Raw genomic sequence first — 22,343 nt, 5'->3', positions numbered from 1 at the left:
TTGCCTGGGAGGGAAGTTGAAACAGGAAACCTCACAACTTTTGAAAAGTACTTGGATGAGCACTTGAAATGTTGTAATATTTAAGAGAATGGTCCAGTGTGTAAAAATGGGACTAGTATATGTCGCAGTGTATTTTCAGAGGTACATCCTTAGTGGGCCGTGGGACCTTTTCTGTACTATATGATTCCATGAGAACCCCCAGCCCAGGCAGCATCTTGGTTTTTCAGTAATCTCCAGGATCACACCCTTCATAGTGTGATCCCCTGCCTTGTTAGCCCTCCCAAGTTGGTTAGATCACACTTTTCCTGGTTGAGTTCCAATTGCTGTGCCCAGCTGACCAGTCTGTTGATCTCCTCCTGAAGTTCATCCTTCCTGTCTGTCAACCAATTTTGGATCCAGTGTGCCACTTTGCCTTTGATCCCATGGCTGTTATTTACATGACCATTCCATCGATATCCTCCTCACTAAATTAGTCATTCGCTAGCGACACGGTCATACACACTGTGTTTAAGCCCAAACGATGAATCTAGTTGACAAATTTCAAGGGTCCTTGTGGCAAGCCCTGCACAAGCCCAATCAAAGCACACATCCTGTCACATAGATATCCCTCTACCATCAATCACCCTGTGCTCTCTGCCTCAGCCAGTTTTGGCTCCAGTGTGCCTCTTTGCCTTTGATTCGTTGACTGTTGTTTTCTTGATCAGTCTGCCAAGGGGTCTTTACTAAGTCCACATCGAATGCATAAGCTCATCAGCTTTCCAACATCTCCTCAAAAAAGGATCAAATTTCTGAAATATGACCTCATCTTAACAAATCCATCCTGACTATCCCTGATTAATTCATGCAAGTACATTCTACCCCTAAGAATGCCTCTTTGTAGCTTCTCCAGTGCTGAGATTATTCTGACTGGCCTTTAATTTGCTGGTCTGTTCCTCTCTCTGTTTGTTAATAGTAGAACAATGTTCATAGACCTTCATCACTTCATTTCTGATTGGCAAGGGTTTGAAAATTGCTGCCAGGGGCCCAGATATCTCCTCCCTCACTTCCCTTGCGAGCTGGTATACATTTCAGTTAGGCCTGCGGATGTATCCACTTGTAAAGTTGCTAAACCAGCTGCGTCTCCCTGTGTCTTTACCTCTGATGTTCCTAGGCCCTCTGCCCTGATATCTATACTTGCAGTGTCCTTTTCCATTGTAAAGATTGACACAAAATATTCATTGAGGGCAGTGCCCATGTTTTCCAGGTCCACACAAACTGTACATCTCTGTGAAACGAATGAGGAGATATTCGAGAGGTTTGAGATTTACAATCAAGAAAGAAATTGACCAAATGACTTCCTTGGACAACATACATTGTCCATTGTTGGAAACAAACAGAAGTTTTTGTTTCCACAGTTGTTTGCAAATAGCCAATCAAGATCATAAAATAATGTTTTAAGATAATTTACAAAGCAAGGCAATTGAGGAAGATGTATTGGATGTATTGAACTCTCAACTACCTCTCTTAAGTTTAGGAATATCAATATTTTTCTTCTGAATAACTTTTGCAGATCTCTTCAAACAAGTAGCTGAACCCACAGATTTATGTGACCAACGAAGCCTGAGCCTTTTGCTTCACAATGCAGTCCAGATCCCTCGGCAGCTCGGTGAGGTACCTTCATTTGGAGGCAGAAACATTGAACCAAGTGTCTGCAGTTGCTTCCAACATGTAAGTGTGCTCTGCGCCAATTCAATAGGTCAAGCGGGTCTACTTGCCAGTGTGAATTTTGTGCTCATTTTCGGTTTGAATTAGTTCCAGAGGCCAACATGTACCACAACTAATCCAAGGCTATCATGTTTATAAATAGTCAATGTTTTTATTAAATTAATGATTAAAAACAATGTCAGAAACCCCAGTGATAGTGTATTAGATATCACTGAGGATAGCGGATGTAAACTTGACATAATAAGTCATGCAGCTGATCTTTTATTTCCCTCTCGGGCCAGAACAAAAACAGAGATTGATATTGAACACTTTGTAGAGTGGGTGAGATTGGAGCCTCGATCCATGGTCTGGCTGCCTGTTCTACACCATGTGGCAGCTGCTGAAACTGCAAAACATCAGGCGAAGTGTAACATCTGCAAAGAGTACCCATTCGTAGGTTTCAGGTGAGATGTGCAAACCAGCAGAAAGTTAGTGGGAGTTAGTTTTTAAAGAAAGCTTTAACTTTAGATGTTCTATTAGAAACTCGATCAGTCAACAACACAACTGAAATCATCAAAAATCCCAACAAACTCATGGACCAGAGAAGTAATTAGGACAAATTAAGTATCAACTTCTTTAACTTAATTTTTTGTGAGAGGTGAGTGCTGCATGCTTTTGGTATTTTGTTCACCGTTGCATTGATCACAGACACTGTGGCTCAGAATGGATTGTGACTTGACTTCCGGTTGGTTCTGTAATTTGCAATTATTGAGAATTTACAGAAAGGCCTTTTTATTAGTCCTGTAATCAGTGTGTGTGCATCCTATGAAAGTGATTGCTGCGTTGTTGCTAAATGATCGATAAAACTTCTTGTCCATAATTAGTAAATTAAATTGCATATTTGGACAGGATTTCTAAGGGGTAAATTGACCCTTTTCAGTTAACTATTCTCCTACATTTCTAAGATTGGCCATCTTGGAGAAGGTGCGTGTTACTGCCATTGATCTGATCAAACAACTCCCTGTCTAAGAAGAACTGGAGTGAGACCCCAACTGTGGATGAAACTATGACTGCCATAACTAAGTAAAGAGCAACAGCGACCCGGAGTCAATTGAATTCCATCTGAAGCTTGAGGAATGGTGGCCTAACTCTGAAGGCCAAGATCTGTTAGCTTTTCATGGACTATGAGGAACAGGGCAGGATTTCACAAAATCTTTAAGATGCCATATCTTATACAAAACTGAAGGAGAAATGTCAGATTGCTCAAAGAACCATGGGATCACCAGCCTTTCCATTGCTGGGAAGATTCTGGCAAGGTTACTTCTGAATAGGTTTATACCACCAAGGCGAATGAAAACCTTCCATGCGAAGGGAACTTTGTGAAAATGTTGGAGACAGAGCAGAACTAATTTACAATAATGATTCCAGGGTTGAGATATCTCATAGAACATAGAACATAGAACAGTACAGCACAGAACAGGCCCTTCAGCCCACAATGTTGTGCCGACCATTGATCCTCATGGATGCACCCTCAAATTTCTGTGACCATATGCATGTCCAGCAGTCTCTTAAATGACCCCAATGACCTTGCTTCCACAACTGCTGCTGGCAACGCATTCCATGCTCTCACAACTCTCTGCGTAAAGAACCTGCCTCTGACATCCCCTCTATACTTTCCACCAACCAGCTTAAAACTATGACCCCTCGTGCTAGCCATTTCTGCCCTGGGAAATAGTCTCTGGCTATCGACTCTATCTATGCCTCTCATTATCTTGTATACCTCAATTAGGTCCCCTCTCCTCCTCCTTTTCTCCAATGAAAAGAGACCGAGCTCAGTCAACCTCTCTTCATAAGATAAGCCCTCCAGTCCAGGCAGCATCCTGGTAAACCTCCTCTGAACCCTCTCCAAAGCATCCACATCTTTCCTATAATAGGGCGCCCAGAACTGGACGCAGTATTCCAAGTGCGGTCTAACCAAAGTTTTATAGAGCTGCAACAAGATCTCACGACTCTTAAACTCAACCCCCCTGTTAATGAAAGCCAAAACACCATATGCTTTCTTAACAACCCTGTCCACTTGGGTGGCCATTTTAAGGGATCTATGTATCTGCACACCAAGATCCCTCTGTTCCTCCACGCTGCCAAGAATCCTATCCTTAATCCTGTACTCAGCTTTCAAATTCGACCTTCCAAAATGCATCACCTCGCATTTATCCAGGTTGAACTCCATCTGCCACCTCTCAGCCCATCTCTGCATCCTGTCAATGTCCCGCTGCAGCCTACAACAGCCCTCTACACTGTCAACGACACCTCCGACCTTTGTGTCGTCTGCAAACTTGCTGACCCATCCTTCAATTCCCTCGTCCAAGTCATTAATAAAAATTACAAACAGTAGAGGCCCAAGGACAGAGCCCTGTGGAACCCCACTCACCACTGACTTCCAGGCAGAATATTTTCCTTCTACTACCACTCGCTGTCTTCTGTTGGCCAGCCAATTCTGTATCCAAGCAGCTAAGTTCCCCTGTATCCCATTCCTCCTGACCTTCTGAATGAGCCTTCCATGGGGAACCTTATCAAATGCCTTACTGAAGTCCATATACACCACATCCACAGCTTGACCCTCATCAACCTTACTAGTCACATCCTCAAAAAACTCGATAAGGTTTGTAAGGCATGACCTACCCCTCACAAAGCCGTGTTGATTGTATTTGATCAAGCCATGCTCTTCCAGATGGTCATAAATCTTATCCCTCAGAATCCTTTCTAACACCTTGCAGACGACAGACGTGAGACTTACCGGTCTATAATTGCCGGGGATTTCCCTATTTCCTTTCTTGAAGAGAGGAATTACATTTGCCTCTCTCCAGTCCTCAGGTACGACTCCAGTGGAGAGCGAGGATGCAAAGATCTTCGCAAGTGGCGAAGCAATTGCATTTCTCGCTTCCCAAAGCAGCCGAGGACAAATCTGATCCGGGCCTGGCGACATGTCAATCTTAATGTTTGACAAAATTTTCAGTACATCAGCTTCCTCTATCTCTATCCATTCCAGCATGCACACCTGCTCCTCAAAGGTTTCATTCACTACACAGGTCGTTTCTTTCGTAAAGACAGAAGCAAAAAACTCATTTAGGGCTTCCCCTACCTCCTCAGGCTCCACACACAAGTTCCCTATGCTATCCCTGATCGGCCCTACTCTTTCTTTGACCATTCTCTTATTCCTCACGTAAGTGTAAAATGCCTTTGTGTTTTCCCGGATTCCTTCTGCCAAGCCTTTCTCGTGCCCCCTCCTGGCTCTCCTCAGACCATTTTTGAGCTCCTTCCTTGCCTGCATGTAATCCTCTCTAGCTGAACTTGACCCTAGCTTCCTCCACCTTATGTAAGCTACCTTCTTACTTTGCACTAGAAGCTCCACCGCTCTCGTCATCCAAGGTTCCTTTATCTTACCCCGTCTTGCCTGTCTCAGAGGGACATATTTACTCATCACTCCCAACAACTGTTCCTTAAACAGTCTCCACATGTCTATAGTTCCCTTACCATGGAACAACTGCTCCCAGTCCATGCTTCCTAACTCGTGTCTAATCGCATCATAGTTTCCTCTTCCCCAATTAAATATCCTCCCATTCTGCCTAATCCTCTCCTTCTCCATAGCTATGTAGAATGAGAGAGTGTTATGGTCACTATCACCAAAATGCTCTCCCACCACAAGATCTGATACCTGCCCCGGCTCGTTTCCGAGCACCAAGTCTAGAATGGCCTCTCCCCTCGTCGGCCTGTCAACGTACTGCGTTAGGAAACCCTCCTGAACACACCTTACAAAAACAGCTCCATTCAAATCTTCTGCTCGAAGGAGGTTCCAATCAATATTAGGAAAGTTAAAGTCACCCATTACAACAACCCTACTGCGTCCACACTTTTCCAAAATCTGTCGACCTATGCTTTCTACAATCTCCCTGCTGCTATTGGGGGGCCTGTAGTAAACCCCTAACGAGGTGACTACTCCCTTGCTGCTCCTAATTTCCACCCATACTGACTCAGTAGGCAGATCTTCCTCGACAATGGAAGCTTCTGTAGCTGTGATACCCTCTCTGATTAGTAGTGCTACACCCCCTCCTCTTTTTCCCCCCTCCCTATTCTTTTTAAATGTTCTAAACCCTGGAATATCCAGCAACCATTCCAGCCCATGAGAAACCCATGTCTCTGTTATGGCCACAACATCATAGCACCAGGTACTGATCCATGCTCTAAGTTCATCACTTTTATTCCTGATACTCCTTGCATTAAAGCAAACACACTTTAACCGATCCCTTGGTTCCTTCCCAGGAAAATCCTTCCCACTAGCTGGTCTACCTCTTGCTACTGCCTCACCTGCATCAACACTCACCTCTGGTATACAGCTCAGGTTCCCACCCCCCTGCCATACTAGTTTAAACCCTCCCGAACTACTCGAGGAAACCTTCCACCCAGGACATTGGTCCCCTTCCAGTTCAGATGCAACCCGTCCTTCTTGTACAGGTCCCACCTTCCCCAGAAGGCATCCCAATTATCAACATATCTGAAACCCTCCCTCCTACACCAGCTGCGTAGCCACGTGTTCAGCTGCGCCCGCTCCCTGTTCCTCACAATTATCATTATGAAAATCTCATTATGAAAATTGATTAGAGGAATTAGGACAGCTTTCCTCGAAGATGCTGAGACTTAGAAGAGATTATTTTGAATCTTGCAAAATCATTTGAAGTCTGGTCAGAGTAGACGAGGGGAAGACTTTCCTACTTGTGACAGAATTGAGAATAAGATGCAGAGGTTTGAAGTGATTGACTAAAGAAGTAACTGCAGTGTAAGAAATAGCTTTATCACAGTCTATAGAATGCATTACCTAGAGGAGGCAGTTTCAGTAAAAGATGCAAGAAAGCATTAGTTAATTAATTAAAGAGAAATAATGTGCAGGTTAAGGAAAAGGCACTAATTTGTGACATGTATTTGGAGAGCTAGCTCAAACATGATGGACCAAATGGCTTCCTTTTACTGTGATTTGAACCTAAAATTCATTAAAAGTAAAGTGTAATTGGCTCTGGGACACGGTGGAAAAGGATAAGGTAAACAGGACGTGTGTGATCGGAGACTTGATAGTTGGAGGGGCAGATAGGAGATTTTGTAGCCGCAATCAGGAATCCAAACACAGAACTTGCATGAATGAACAAAGAAGAGGAATCGATTCAGTTGCCTCCAGTGAAGACTGTGACCACACCTTCACCCGCTGTGGGAGAATCTGCCTGATATGAATGAACCAACCACCAATAGGTCCGCAACCAATAAGCACAACTTTCCTCGCGTGTTCATCCAGTGCGAAGCACCAAGAGGAAGGCAGCTTTTTTCCTACATTTTGTCAGCTTGACCATTTGGGAAGAGAGCCCCCCTTCTCTGACATTCTGTTCTATAAAGATCAAATGTATTGGTTCCTGATGTTGTGTGAGGCCAGTGAACTTCCACAATTCTACCACACTGTTGCTTCCAAATCTATTTCTTTCCTTACCATCTCCTCAATGTTTCATCTTCTCAATCTACCGTCTGTCTGTATTTCTTCCGACTGTTGTTCAGAAAAGTAATTCCTTTCATCCCTTTCACTTCCAAATTATGTTTGTTCCTCACGGAAACTGGTATTCTGCTTCAGTTTATCTATTGCCTCGAAAATTCTGGACTAATCTGTAATTGACAGTGAGTTTCCTGTTAGCAGTGCTATTTATAAGAGGATTAACTGAACTTAACCACTTCAGTGCATAATTTAATATTGCCTTGCATAGCTCCAAAAATTTTAAGAGCCTGCTGTTTGTACTTTTATGTTGGTTTTCATGGCTATTTAGTTTCTGCTCATACATTTATGACTGCTTGCTGAGTCTCAGAGTTTGGCTTCATGACAGGAATCTGAAGGCAATATTCTCTGTTTTGCACCATCTCATCATATTGATGACCTGCATTCTGTATGCAGTTCCATCCATTCATCTGTTGATAATTTCACACGACATTGATCAAGTCCTTCCATTTCATTATGACATTTTCCATTCTTGCAAGGGATTTGGCTATCACCGGTGAAGTTATCATTTGTTGTCCTTCGCTAATTGCCGTTGAACTGAGTGGATAGCTGGGCGGGTGGTTCAGAGCTACCTACATTGCTGTGGCTCTGTAGCCACATGTAGATCAGATGGGGTAAGGATGATCGAATACTCCCCGAAAGGACAAGAGTGGATCAGATGGATTTTTACCAACAATTGTTGATAGTTTCATGATAGCGTTACTGGAAATGACTTTTAGTTCTGGGTATTTTTGTAATGAAATGTAAATTTGACCAGCTACAGTGTTTGAACATGAACCTACATTCTCCAGAGCATCAGCCTGGGTCTCTGGATTTTTAGTTCAATGTATTTGCCACTTGCCCACTGTCTCTCAGCCATTATTACAGTTAATTTCTTGGCTTTTTTTTCTCTTTGCTTGGAGAACTTCCCTTCTGCCGTCTGAGCTGAAAATGTGTATCCTCCTCGTTTATTGTGGCCTTTACAGCTTCACATGTTACAATCGCTGCTCGTCAGATTTACCTTTTCCAGGAAGATTCTGGCAAGGTTACTTCTAAATAGGTTTATGCCACCGTGGCAGATGAAAACCTTCCATACAATGGGAACGTTGTGAATACGTTGGATGCAGAGCAGAAGCAATTTACAATAATTCCAGGGATGTGATATCCCATTATGAAAATCGACTGGGGGAGTTGGGACAGTTTTCCTCGACTTTGCTAGCATTTGTTTCTCCCCACATAATTTGCCGTTTCTTCAAAATAAAAAAAAATACATAATTTAACTACTTAACTTGCATTCCTTCGATGGTTAAAAATATCCAAACAAAAATGAACATTTCTCTTACTACTTGTTCTTCCTTTATAGGTACCGCAGCCTCAAACACTTGAATTATGACATGTGCCGAAGCTGTTTCTTTTCGGGGCGCACGTCAAAGGGGCACAAGTTACATTACCCAATGGTGGAGAACTGCACTCCAGTGAGTAATATATTATTCCACTTGATAGAATTGTTCCAATCTGTCGAAACTTAGGGATTTTACCATTTAAATACAATCTTCCCTCAAAGTTGAAGTAGTTTGCTAAAATGATAAAAGGCCAACAGCTTAAATCAGGCTTCAATACCAGAAATACAATATTGTGCAGAAGCTCTTTGATGTCAAGTTGAGGCTCAAGGAGGGATATGTCATCATGCCCACCCTTTTCTCCAACTTTGTCGCCACCATTCTTAATCTCATCAAGAACAAGCTTCCCAGTGACTTGGATAGGATGGATGGAAAACCTTTTCACCTCAACCACTTAAAATCACAGAAGAAAATGACACTGACCTCGCATATGGAACTTCAGTATGTGGTTCACAATGTCATTTCCACTCTCAGAAGTCTTCAAATCTCCCTTCAGGCTTTTGCAAAAGTATCCTTGAAAAGATCCTTGAGTTCAAGGCATGCATCGTTCAGCCTCTCCTATATGACTGTGAAACCTGGATAACATCCAGCTGCCACTTCAAGACCCTTTCAGCACAGTTTTGTCATGGATTCTCCACATCAGCTAGGAGGAAAAACCTCCTAGCATCAGCATTGACGCCATGATGATTTGAAACAAACCCCATTGGGCTGGCCATGTACTTGGGATGCCTAAGTTATGACTACCAAAGTAAATTTTTGCCAACTGATTTCAAAGACCTTGAAATGTTCCTTCAAGAAATTCTACATCGAGGTCAAAGTATGGGATATCCCCATTCAGAAGAAACCAACTTGGGGGAATCTCCTGTCTGAAGACACATACTTCTTTATGAACACAGGCAAGAAGTTGAAGTGTGGGAAAGGAACTGGAGAAAGGAATGCTAGTGTTCTCAAGGCCAAGACCACTTCCATCACCCTGAAAGACCTGCTAAACGTGTGGCTCTAGTTCAGGCTAATCAACCCGCACAGAGCTCATGACCCGTGATACGGAATTTCCTAGCTGGGCAATCATACTCATCAGCCAGTGATGGCCCTTAATATTGTGCAGAATATAATTTGATCTCAAACAAGTACTGTATGTAGCTTTGAGCATTGCTATGGAAAGACCAGGTTTTATAGAATAATCAGAATGGTGCAGCATGAGAAACTGGAATTAAGAGGAGGTAGGTGATACTTAATTTTTATTTGTTTCTGGGCCACTGGCATCGCTAACTGGGGCAGCATTTATTTCCCATCCTTAGTTAGCCTTGTAATTGTTGAATCATTGTAGTCCATGTGCTGTAGGTAGACTCAGTCAGTCGGGGGTGAATTTCCAGGACTTTGACCCAGTGATAGTGAAAGAACAGCAATATATTTCCAAGTTGAGATGGTGAGTGGCTTAGACAGGGTGTTGTAGGTGGTGCTGTTCTCATATATCTGTTACCCTTGCCCTTGTAGCTGAAATTTGTCATAGGTTTGGAAAGTCCTATCTCAGGATCTTTTGCAGATTTCTCAGCGCATCTCATAGATGGTACACACTGCTGCTAATGAGCACTGGAGGGAGTAGGCTGCTTTTTCCTGGATGGTGTTGAACTTGTTGAGTGCTTTTGCATCTGCACCCATCTAGGCAAGTGGGGATTATTCCATCATTCTTCTGACTTGTTCCATGTAGCTGGTAGACAGGCTTGGGGAATCAGGAGGTGAGTTACTTGATGCAGTAATCCGAGCTTTGGGCCTGCTACTGTAGCCACTGCATTTAAATAGGAAGTCCAGTTGAATTTCTGTTCACTGGTAAAACCCGGGATTTTGATAGCGGACAATTCAGTGATGGTTACACCATTGAATGTCAAGGGACAATTTATAGATTTTCTCCTACTGGAGATGGTCATTACCTGGTATTTGTGTAGTATAATTGCGACTTGCCACTTAGCAGCCCAAGCCGAGATATCGTTCTGGCCTTGTTGCATTTGGACATGGACAGGTTCAGTATCTGAGCAGTGGTGAATGATGCTGAATATTCTGCTATCACTGGTGAACATGCCCAGTTCTGACCTTATGATGGAGACAAGGTCATTGATAAAGCAGCTGAAGATGGTTAGGCTTAGGACTGTACCTTCAGGACCTCCTGCAGCTGACCTCCAACAACCAAAATGCCTCCCATTAGGAGAGGCGATGACCTAATGGTATTATGACTAGACTATTAATCCAAGCACTCAGGTAATGTTCTGAGGACCTGGTTCAAATTCCACGATGGCACATAATGGAATTTGAGTTCAATGAAAATCTGGAATTAAGAGTCTAATGATGATCGTAAATCCATTGCCAATTGTTGGAAAAACCCATCTGATTCACTTATGTTCTTTAGGGAAGGAAACTGGGCTAGGCCTGGTGTGGCCTACATGGAACTCCAGATATCAGTTAGGCAATTTGGGATGGGCAATAAAAGCTGGTCTAACCAGCAATGCCCTCTTTCCCATGAAAGAATGAAAAAGCATCGTCCTCTGTGCAGATATTATTCGAACCAGTGGTGAGTTTCTGCTGGATTCCCATCAGCTCCAGTTTTGGTAGCGCTCCTTGATGCCACACTCGGTCAAATGTAGCCATCCTTAGCTCACCTCCGGAATTCAAGTCTTTTGACCATGTTTGAACAACAGCTGTAATGAAGTCAGGAACTGATGAGGTAGCAGAATTGAGGATTTTGTATAGGGATCTGAGGGATGTGGCAAATCGAGATTTCCAGCAAGAATTTGACCAGTTGCTGCATAAAAAAGTGAACCAGAAGGTTTGATCCAAGGGGATTAAGGGTAGAATATTGGTTTGAATAAAGGCCTGGCTAACTGACAGAAAGCTGAGGGTCAGGATAAATGAGTCTTTGTCTGGATGGTGAATTGTTACAAGTGGGGTGCTGCGGGCTTCAGTTCTCTGACCTCGACTATTTGTAACATATACAAATGATATGTAAGCAGAGACAAAGTGTAATGTAACAGAATGCATGGATGATTCTGAAAGAGGTGGGAAAACAGCCTGTGATGTGAAATAGAACATCCACAGCTGAATATTGATAGGCGAGGAGAATGGGCCAGAATCTGGCAGGTGGTTAATGTGGATAAGCATGAGGCTTGCCTATTTTGTCCAGGAAAAAAAGGGCAAATTATTATTTAAATGGAGGGGAGATTCAAAGTGTGTCAGTGCAAAGTTGTCTGGCTGTCTTTGTGCATGAATAGCTGAAAGTTGGTATGCGGGTTAGGCATAGCACAAGGAAGGCAGATGGAACTCTGGCATTTATCACAAAAGGACTGGATCATTAAAGTAACAAAGTGTTTTTCCGAACACATTGGGTGTTGGTGAGACCAGAGTCTTGTGTCCAGTTTTGATCCCCTCACTGAGGATGAATGCGTTTGCACTGGAGGCAGTTCGGAGGAGGTTGAACTGATTGATTCCAGGGATGAAAGGGCTGTCATATGAGAAGTGGCTGAGTAGCTTGGGCTTGTACTTGCTGGTGTTGGAAAGAATGAGCGGGGTGGTTCTGATTGAGGTATATAAAATAGTAAAGGGGATTGAAAAGATTGGCATTGAGCAAATGTTCTGCATTGTGGGACATTCTTAAACAAGAAGCTGTAGCTATCGAGTGAGGCATGGCATGTACAAAATAGAGACGAGGAGTGGGTTGTGAATCTATGGAATTCATTGCCCCTGAATGCAATGGAGGCAGCACCAATCGACCGATTCAAGAAAGAAATAAATATGTTTCTGATGAAAAATAGGGAGAAAGGGCCATGGGGAGCAGGCAGGAGAGTGGAGTTGAGATCAGGAAAAGATCAGCAACCACGACTAACAAGATAAGTCAAGGACAGGATGAAAGCAAAAGAAAAAGCATAAAATGTGTTGCGGTTAGTGGGAAGCCAGTGAATTGGGAAGCCTTTCGAAAACTGGCAGCGGACAGGTAAAAAGGTAATAAGGGGGAAGAAGATGAAATATGAGGGCAATATTAATGAGGGTAATATTAAAAAAATTGCAGGAGTTTCTTTCAGCTATAAAAGGTAAGAGAGAGGCAAGAGTACAAATAAAGAGAACAAAGAAAATTACAGCGCAGGAACAGGCCCTTCGGCCCTCCGAGCCTGTGCCGATCGAGATCCTCTGTCTAACCTGCCATCTATTTCCTAAGGGTCTGTGTCCATTTGCTCCCCGCCCATCCATGTACCTGTCCATAAGACCATAAGACATAGGAGTGGAAGTAAGGCCATTCGACCCATCAAGCCCACTCCGCCATTTAAATCATGGCTGATGGGCATTTCAACACCACCTCCCCGCACTCTCCCCGTAGCCGTTGATTCCTTACGAGATCAAGAATTTGTCGATCTCTGCCTTGAAGGCATCCAACGTCCCGGCCTCCATGCACTCTGTGGCAATGAATTCCACAAGCCCACCACTCTCTGGCTGAAGAAATGTCGTCTCATTTCAGTTTTAAATTTACCCCTCTAATTTTAAGGCTGTGCCCACGTGTCCTAGTCTCGCCGCCTAACGGAAGCAACTTCCTAGCGTCCACCCCTTCTAAACCATACATTATCTTGTAAGTTTCTAAATCTCCCCTCAACCTTCTAAACTCTAACGAGGACAATCCCAGGATCCTTCGCCGTTCATCATACGTTAAACCTACCATTCCAGGGATCATCCGTGTGAATCTTCGCTGGACACGAACCAGGGCTAGTCTGTCCTTCCTGAGGTGTGGGGCTCAAAATTGGATACAGTATTCTAAATGGGGTCTAACTAGAGCCTTATAAAGCCTCAGAAGCACATCGCTGCTTTTATATTCCAACTCTCTTGAGATAAACGACAACATTACATTTGCTTTCTTAATTATGGACTCGACCTTCAAGTTAACTTGTAGAGAATCCTGGACCACACTCCCAGATCCCTTTGCACTTCTGATTTGCGAATTTTCTCACCATTTAGAAAATAGTCCATGCCTGTATTCTTTTTTCCAAAGTGCAAAACCTCACATTTACTCACATTCAATTTCATCAGCCATTTCCTGGACCACTCTTCCAAACTGTCTAAATCTTTCTGCAGCTTCCCCACCTCCTCAGCACGGCCTGTCTGTCCACCTATGTTCGTATCATCGGAAAACTTCGCCAGAATGCCCCCAGTCCCTTCATCCAGATCATTAATGAAAATGGTGAACAGCTGTGGCCCCAACACTGAACCCTGCGGGACACCGCTCGTCACTGGTTGCCATTCCGAAAAAGAGCCTTTTAACCCAACTCTCTGCCTTCTGTCAGGCAGCCAATCCTCAATCCAAGCCAGTAGCTCACGTCGAACACCATGGGCTATCAACTCGTTCAGCAGCCTCCCGTGAGGCACTGTATCAAAGGCCTTTTGGAAGTCTAGATCGATCACATCTACTGGGTTTCCCTGGTCTAACATACTTGTTACCTCTTCAAACAATTCTAATAGGCACGACCTCCTCTGACTAAATCCATGCTGACTTGTTTTAATCTGACCCTGCACTTCCGGGAATTTAGAAATGTCATCCTTGACAATGGATTCTAGAATTTTACCAACTACCAGGGTTAGGCTAATCGGCCTATAATTTTCCATCTTTTGCCTTGATCCTTTCTTAAACAAGGGGGTTACAACAGCAATTTTCCAATCATTTGGGACTTTCCCTGACTCCAGTGAATTTTGAAAGATCACGACCAAAGCCTCCGCTATTTCCTCAGCCACCTCCCACAGAACTCTAGGATGTAGCCCATCGGGGCCAGGAGATTTATCAAATTTTAGACCCTTTAGCTTTTCTAGCACTTTCTCTTTTGTAATGCCTACCGTATTCAACTCTGCCCTCTGGCTCTCCCTAATTGTTGGCATACTACTCATGTATTCCACTGTGAAGGCTGACGCAAAGTACTTATTAAGTTCTTCAGCTATTTCCTTATCTCCCGTCACAGGCCTTCCTGAATCAATTTGGAGCGGCCCAATATCTACCTTTGCCTCTCGTTTGTTTCTTATGTATTGAAAGAAGCTTTGACTATCATTTCTAATATTACGAGCTAGCCTACCTTCATATATGATCTTCTCCTTCCTTGTTGCTCTCTTTGTTATCCTCTGTCTGTTTTTGTAGCCTTCCCAATCTTCTGATTTCCCAGTGCTCTTGGCCACTTTATAGGCTGTCTCTTTTTCTTTGATATATTTCCTGACTTCCTTTGTCAGCCATGGCTGTCTAATCCCACCCCAGATAATCTTTGTTTTCTTTGGGATGAACCTCTGTCCTGTGTCCTCAATTACACCTATAAACTCCTGCCATTGTTGGTCTACTGTCTTCCCCGCTAGGCTCTGCTTCCAGTCGATTTTCATCAATTCCTCTCTCATGCCCCTGCAATTACCTTTATTTAACTGTAATACCATTCCATCCGATTTTGCCTTCTCTCTTTCAAACTGCAGACCGAACTCTACTGTATTATGATCGCTGCCTCCTACGTGTTCCCTTACTTTAAGGTCCCATGTGAGATCCTGTCCAAGTCTTTGCTGAAATCTGTTTTCACTGCATCAATTCCCATCTACACACTCCGTCACCTCTTTGAAAGGATCATCTAGGTTTGTGAGGCATGACCTCCCTCTGACAAAGCTATGCTGACCGTTGCTGATCAAACCCTGCTTCTTTCCAAGGAAATTAAGCCTGCCGTTCAGAATATTCTCCAATATTTTCCTATCTACTGATGTGATACTCACCAGACTGTAATACTCTGCTTTATGTTTGTCATGCATTTTGTTAAGTGGAACTATGTTACTTGTTCTCCAGGTAATTCTTCTGATTTTAAATTCACCGGATCACCTTACATGTCCCCAGTCTCTGTTAATTCTGCTCAGGAATTGTGTGCCGAAATGCTCCTTCTCACATGTAAAAGGTGATGTGAATTTCTCGTTTAACACCTGACAATTGCTGTCCAGTTCAAACCATACATTTTCCTCTTCATCCCTCATGAGACCTGGTTTTCCCTGGATTTTCTCTTTGGCTCTGAGACACTTGTAGAAGATTTTGAGATTCTCCCTGATCCTAATCCTGGTCACCAGCGTTCTGTTGCCCTCTATTTGTTCTCTTAATTGCTATGACAAGATCCCCCTGCACACTATACATCATCATCATGGTGGTTTCTCGCAGATGTGGATGACAGTCTCCCACTCTCAGGCTGAATCTACGGGTGGCTGTACAGACCGATGCAGCTACCGTAGGCTCTGTTGCATTTGGGGCAGAAGGTGGTCGTGGGAAGGGGTGAGGGCGTTGTTGATGTAGCTGCATGGCTTCCGCTGCTTCCAAATCAAGCCTCGAGGTGTTGATGCCTTCCCAGGTGCTCCTCAGGCATCGGACCGTCTTCAGCCAGTGATTCTCGGTGTCTGCAGGAATGTTGCACTTCACCGTTGAGGCCTTGAGTTTATCACCGAGTGCTTCCTCTGCACATCTGGGTCTCGCCTGCTGTTTTGAAGCTGGGATTAGAACATGCGGGGAGTCTCGTGTCAGTCATACAGATGAAGTGTCCAGCCCATTGTGGCTGATCGAGGATGGTCAGTGCCTCAGTGCTGGGGATGTTGGCCTGGTTGACGTTAGTGTGTCTACAGGGACTCTGTTGATTTATTCCCTTGATAACTGTTATACACCTCCCTTTTCCTTCTTATCTGATCCAAGAACAAAGAAAATTACAGCACAGGAACAGGCCCATCGGCCCTCGAATCCTACGCCAATCGAGATCCTCTGTCTAAACCTGTCGTCTATTTTGTCAGGGTCTTTGCTCCCTGCCCATCCATGTACCTGTGCAGGTACATCTTAAAAGACCCTATCGTGTCTGCGTCTACAAGCTCTGCTGGCAACGCATTCCAGGCACCCACCACCCTCTTCCTAAAGAACTTCCCTTGCATATCTCCTTGAAACTTTCCTCCTCTCAGTTTGAACTCATGACCCCTTGTAATTGAGTCAATAACTCTGGGGGAAAAAGCTTCTTGCTATCTACCTTGTCTGTATCCCTCATGATTTTGTAACCCTCAATCAGGTTCCCCCCTCAATCTCCGTCTTTCTCATGAAAATAATCCTAATCTATTCGACCTCTCTTCATAGCTAGCACCCACCATACCAGGCAACATCCTGGTTAACCTCCTCTGCACCCTCTCCAAAGCATCCACATTCTTTTGGTAATGAGGCGGCCAGAACTGTACGTAGTACTCCAAGTGTGGCCGAACCAAAGTCTTATACAACTGCAAAATGACCTGCCAACACTTGTACTCGATACCCCGTCCGAAGAAGGAAAGCACACCATATGCCTTCTTAACCACTCTGTTGACCTGCATTGCCAACTTCATGGAACAATGGACCTTAACACCCAGATCTCCCTGAACATCAATTTTCAGGGAGAGGGGGAAGGCAGATTGAAGATGGACAGAGGGGAAGATAGGTGCAGAGGAGACAGACGAGCAGTAAGGAAGGAGAGGATCAAATATGAAGGAAGGCTAGCTAGTCATATTAGAAATCACAGTGAAAGCTTCTTTCAATACATAAGAAACAAACATGAGGCCAAAGTAGACACTGGGCCGCTCCAAATTGATGCTGGAAGGCTAGTGATGGGAGATAAGGAAGTAGCTGAAGGACTTAATAAGTACTTTGCGTCAGTCTTCACAGTGGAAGACATGAGTAGTATGCCAACAATTAGGTAGAGTCAGGGGGCAAAGTTGAGTATAGTAGGCATTACAAAAGAGAAAGTGCTAGAAAAGCTAAAAGGTCTAAAAATTGCTAAATCTCCTGGCCCCGATGGGCTACATTGTAGAGTTCTGAGGAAGGTGGCTGAGGAAATAGCAGAGGCTTTGGATGTGATCTTTCAAAAGTCCCAGATGATTATAAAATTGCTGTTGTAACCCCCTTGTTTAAGAAAGGATCGGGGCAAAAGATGGAAAATTACAGGCCGATTAACCTGACCTCGGTAGTTGATAAAATTCTTGAATCATTGTCGAGGATGAGATTTTGAAATTCCTGGAAGTGCAGGGTCAGATTAGAACAAGTCAGCATGGATTTAGTAAGGGGAGGTTGTGCCTGCCAAACCTGTTAGAATTCTTTGAAGAGGTAACAAGTATGTTAGACCGGGGAAACCCAGTAAATGTTGTCTATCTAGACTTCCAAAAGGCCTTTCATAAGTGTCTCACGGGAGGCTGCTGAGCAAGGTGAGGGCCCATGGTGTTTGAGATGAGCTACTGGCTTGGATTGAGGATTGGCTGTCTGATAGAAGGCAGAGAGTTGGGATAAAAGGCTGTTTTTCGGAATGGCGACCAGTGACGATTGGTGTCGCAGGTTTCGGTGTCGGGGCCGCAGCTGTTCACCTTACGTGTTGATGATCTGGATGAAGGGACCGGGGTCATTCTGGCGAAGTTTTCCGATGATACGAAGACAGGTGGACAGGCAGGTAGTACTGAGGAGGTGGAGAGGCGGCAGAAAGAGTTAGACAGTTTAGGAGAGTGGTCCAGGAAATGGCTGATGAAATTCAGTGTGAGTAAATGTGGGGTTTTGCACTTTGGTAAGAAGAATACAGGCAAGGACTATTTTCTAAATGGTGAGAAAATTCGTAAAGCTCAAGTACAAAGGAATCTAGAAGTGTTGGTCCAGGATTCTCTCAAGGTTAACTTGCAGGTAGAGTCCGTAATTAAGAAAGTGAATGTAATGTTGTCCTTTATCGCAAGAGGGTCGGAATATAGAAGCAGCGATGTGCTTCTGAGGCTTTATAAAGCTCTAGTTAGGCTCCATTTAGAATACTGTGTCCAATTTTGAGCCCCACACCTCAGAAAGGACATACTAGCCCTGGAGCGTGTCCAGCGGAGATTCACACAGAATATCCCTGAAGTGGTAGGTTTGACATACGATGAACGGCTAAGGATCCTGGGATTGTACTCATCAGAGTTTAGAAGGGTGAGGGGAGATCTAATAGAAACTTAGGACATAATGTCTGCCTTGGAAGGGGTGGACGCTAGGAAGTTGTTTCCATGAGGCCGGGAGACGAGGACCCATGGGCACAGCCTTAAAATTAGAGGAGGTAAATTTCAAATGGAAATGAGATGACATTTGTAAAGCCAGAGAGTGGCGGGCTTGTGGAAATCATTGCCACGGAGTGCAGTCGGGGCCAGGACGTTGGATGCCTTCAAGGCAGAGATTGACAAATTCTTGATCTCACGAGGAATCAAGGGCAACGGGGAGAGTTCAGGGAAGTGGAGTTGAAATGCCCCTGAGCCATGATTTAAATGGTGGAGTGGACTTGATGGGCCGAATGGCCCTACTTCCACTCCGATGTCTTCTGGTCTTAAGTAAAAGGGGCGGACATGAAGCCAGTAGAGGTGAGTGTGGGTGTGGAGGTAGGGAGGGGATAGGTCAGTCTGGGGAGGACGGACAGGTCAAGGGGGCGGGAAGAGGTTAGTAGGTAGGGAATGGGGGTTTGGCTTGAGCTGGGAGGAGGGGAATCGGTAAGAGGAAGAACAGATTAGGGGACGAGCTGGGCTGGTTTTGGGATGCAGTGGTGGGAGGGGAGATTTTGGAGCTTGTGAAATCCACGTTGATAGCATTGGTCTGCAGAGCTCCCAAGGCTCAGTTAAGGAAGGACAATAAACACTGGTCAGTCAGTCATACATCCAGCAAAAAACGTTTATTTTTTTCAAAAAATAGGATGCATCTGTGAATCAAGTGGCAAAGCATTATCGAGTTTTGAGAAGATTTGTAGCTCAGGGTTGAGGTTCTGGATGTAAGATTGCTCACTGAGCTGGAAGGTTAGTTTGCAGACGTTTCGGCACCATTCCAGGTAAAATCATCAGTGAGCATCCGGGGAAGCGCTGGAGTTAGGTCCCGCCTTCTCTTTAAGTGTTCCGGTTTCCTTGGGTTGGTAATGTCATTTCCGGTTCCTTTTCTCAGAGGATGGGAGATGGATTTGGCGCCAACGTGTTCTCCCGAGTGTAGTCTGTGTGTGGCATGAACTGCCAGAGGAGTGACAGAGGCTGTTATACTCACAGTATTTAGAAGTCACCTGCAGGGACACATGAATAGGAAGGGGCTGGAGGGATATGGGCTACAGGCTGGCAAACAGAACTAGTCAGTTCCGGTATCTGGTCGGCCTGGAGGAGTTGGGCTGAAGGGTCTGTTTCCCTGCTGTACAACTCGACGACTCTGTCTCTCTCTCTCTCTCTCCCATTTTCTCCAAACCCACCCCCCGCCACACACACAAATCTCTGTCTCTCCATCTCTCTGTGTGTGCCTCACTCTATGTCTCTGTCTCCCTCTGTCGTCTTGTCTCTGCCACCTCGCTGTGCACTTCTGTCTCTCTCCTCTTTCACTCTGTCTCTTTGGTCTCTGTGTGCGCCCCTCTCTATCTCTCGTCTTGTATCTGGCTCCGTCTGTGTGTGCTTTTGCCGTTCTCTCTCCCCTTCTCCCTGTCTCTCCGTCTCTCCCTGTGAACCTCTCTCTGTCCCCTCTCCCCCGCCCCCATGTCTCTCTCTTTCTCTCTATCCGAGCCTCTCCACCCGCTCAGCAGGGAGCGTTGTGAGTTTTTTGAACGAAGTTTAAAAATCTCTATTTAAACCCAACCCATCCGCAATCAGACTGCATTTCTAATCCCCTCTCTCCCTCTCACACACACACACACACACACACACACACACACACACACACACACACACACACACACACACACACACACACACAGAGTCTGTCTCTTTCTCCCTCTCAGTCAATCCCCTTCCTCTCCTGTTCCGACTCAGACCTTTCCCCCCGCCTCCCTCGGCGACGAGTCCGCTGTCTGGATCCCTTTTCCCGGGAGGGTTCTGAGGACCCAGCTGTTCGGCAACGGGGATCATCGCACCACGCTCCCGTACCCCTACAACCTCCTGTTCTCCAGGTTTGGGGTCACGGGCAGCGCCGCTTTCTGCAGCCGAACAGCCATTGCCACAAGATTGGATGGGAGGGGGTGTTTCAGGAGCGAAGGGATGCCCCCTCCCTGCCGCTGTGGGAAGTAGGATCTTTATCGCACAGCCCTCCGTAGTCGAATAGCACCCCGGCGACAAGGTGAGAAGACAGGAGGGGCTCCCGGGGATGAGGGAAGGACACAACCACTGTCAGTATAAGGTTAGGGGGTGATCATACCCCTTCCTGGGGCTGAGGGGAGCTCCTGATGCCAAGCGAACAGCCGAGATCGACCCGCAGCTCTCCGACCTCAAGGGGACCCTGTCTCAGAGGCTGGAGCATTTCTAGCCGGAGCTCGGAGGGAAAGGGTCATCGCACCCAAAACGGTACCTCGGGACTTTTTCTTCACAGATGCTGAGCATTTCCAGCAACTTGTGTTTGCATTTCCACCCGGAGGTGGGTTTGTGGAGAGACACCATGGGACGGGAATGGGTGTGGGGTTTGATGGGGCAGTCACAGAGACTGTTGAGAGAGAGAGAGGCAACCCCCGTGTCAGGGTTTGGAAAATCTCCGGCAGTTATTCATTTCTCTCTCAGCCGAAGGCGCTGCGTGCTTTGGTTTCCTTTCCTCTTGTACTCTCTCCCCCTGTGAATAAAGCCAGAGTGAGTTTGTGGGCGGAGAGAGAGAGAGAAGGGACAGAAAGATGGAAATAAGGGAACATGACAAGGGAGTGAAATTAGAGCCAGCAGAGGTGAGAATCAGAGGGAGGGAGGAAGAGCAAGAAAACACAAACAAAGGAGAATGGGGGGTAACAAGGTGTTGATGCGGATGAACACAGCAGGACAAGCAGCATCAGAGACGCAGGGAAGCTGATGTCAGAGATGATGGGAACTGCAGATGCTGGAGAATCCAAGATAATAAAATGTGAGGCTGGATGAACACAGCAGGCCAAGCAGCATCTCAGGAGCACAAAAGCTGACGTTTCGGGCCTAGACCCTTCTTCAGAGAGGGGAATGGGGTGAGGGTTCTGGAATAAATAGGGAGAGAGGGGGAGGCGGACCGAAGATGGAGAGAAAAGATGATAGGTGGAGAGAGTATAGGTTGGGAGGTAGGGAGGGGATAGGTCAGTCCAGGGAAGACGGACAGGTCAAGGAGGTGGGATGAGGTTAGTAGGTAGATGGCGGTGCGGCTTGGGGTGGGAGGAAGGGATGGGTGAGAGGAAGAACCGGTTAGGGAGGCAGAGACAGGTTGGACTGGTTTTGGGATGCAGTGGGTGGTGGTGGGGGGGGAAGAGCTGGGCTGGTTGTGTGGTGCAGTGGGGGGAGGGGACGAACTGGGCTGGTTTAGGGATGCAGTAGGGGAAGGGGAGATTTTGAAACTGGTGAAGTCCACATTGATACCATATGGCTGCAGGGTTCCCAGGCGGAATATGAGTTGCTGTTCCTGCAACCTTCGGGTGGCATCATTGTGGCAGTGCAGGAGGCCCATGATGGACATGTCATCTAGAGAATGGGAGGGGAGTGGAAATGGTTTGCGACTGGGAGGTGCAGTTGTTTGTTGCGAACTGAGCGGAGGTGTTCTGCAAAGCGGTCCCCAAGCCTCCGCTTGGTTTTCCCAATGTAGAGGAAGCCGCACCGGGTACAGTGGATGCAGTATACCACATTGGCAGATGTGCAGGTGAACCTCTGCTTAATGTAGAATGTCATCTTGGGGCCTGGGATAGGGGTGAGGGAGGAGGTGTCGGGGC

The sequence above is a fragment of the Stegostoma tigrinum genome, unplaced genomic scaffold (genome assembly GCF_030684315.1).
Source record: "Stegostoma tigrinum isolate sSteTig4 unplaced genomic scaffold, sSteTig4.hap1 scaffold_91, whole genome shotgun sequence".
Lineage (NCBI taxonomy): Eukaryota > Metazoa > Chordata > Chondrichthyes > Orectolobiformes > Stegostomatidae > Stegostoma > Stegostoma tigrinum.
The sequence above is the reverse complement of the archived record's forward strand: the minus strand, read 5'-3'. Positions refer to the sequence as shown.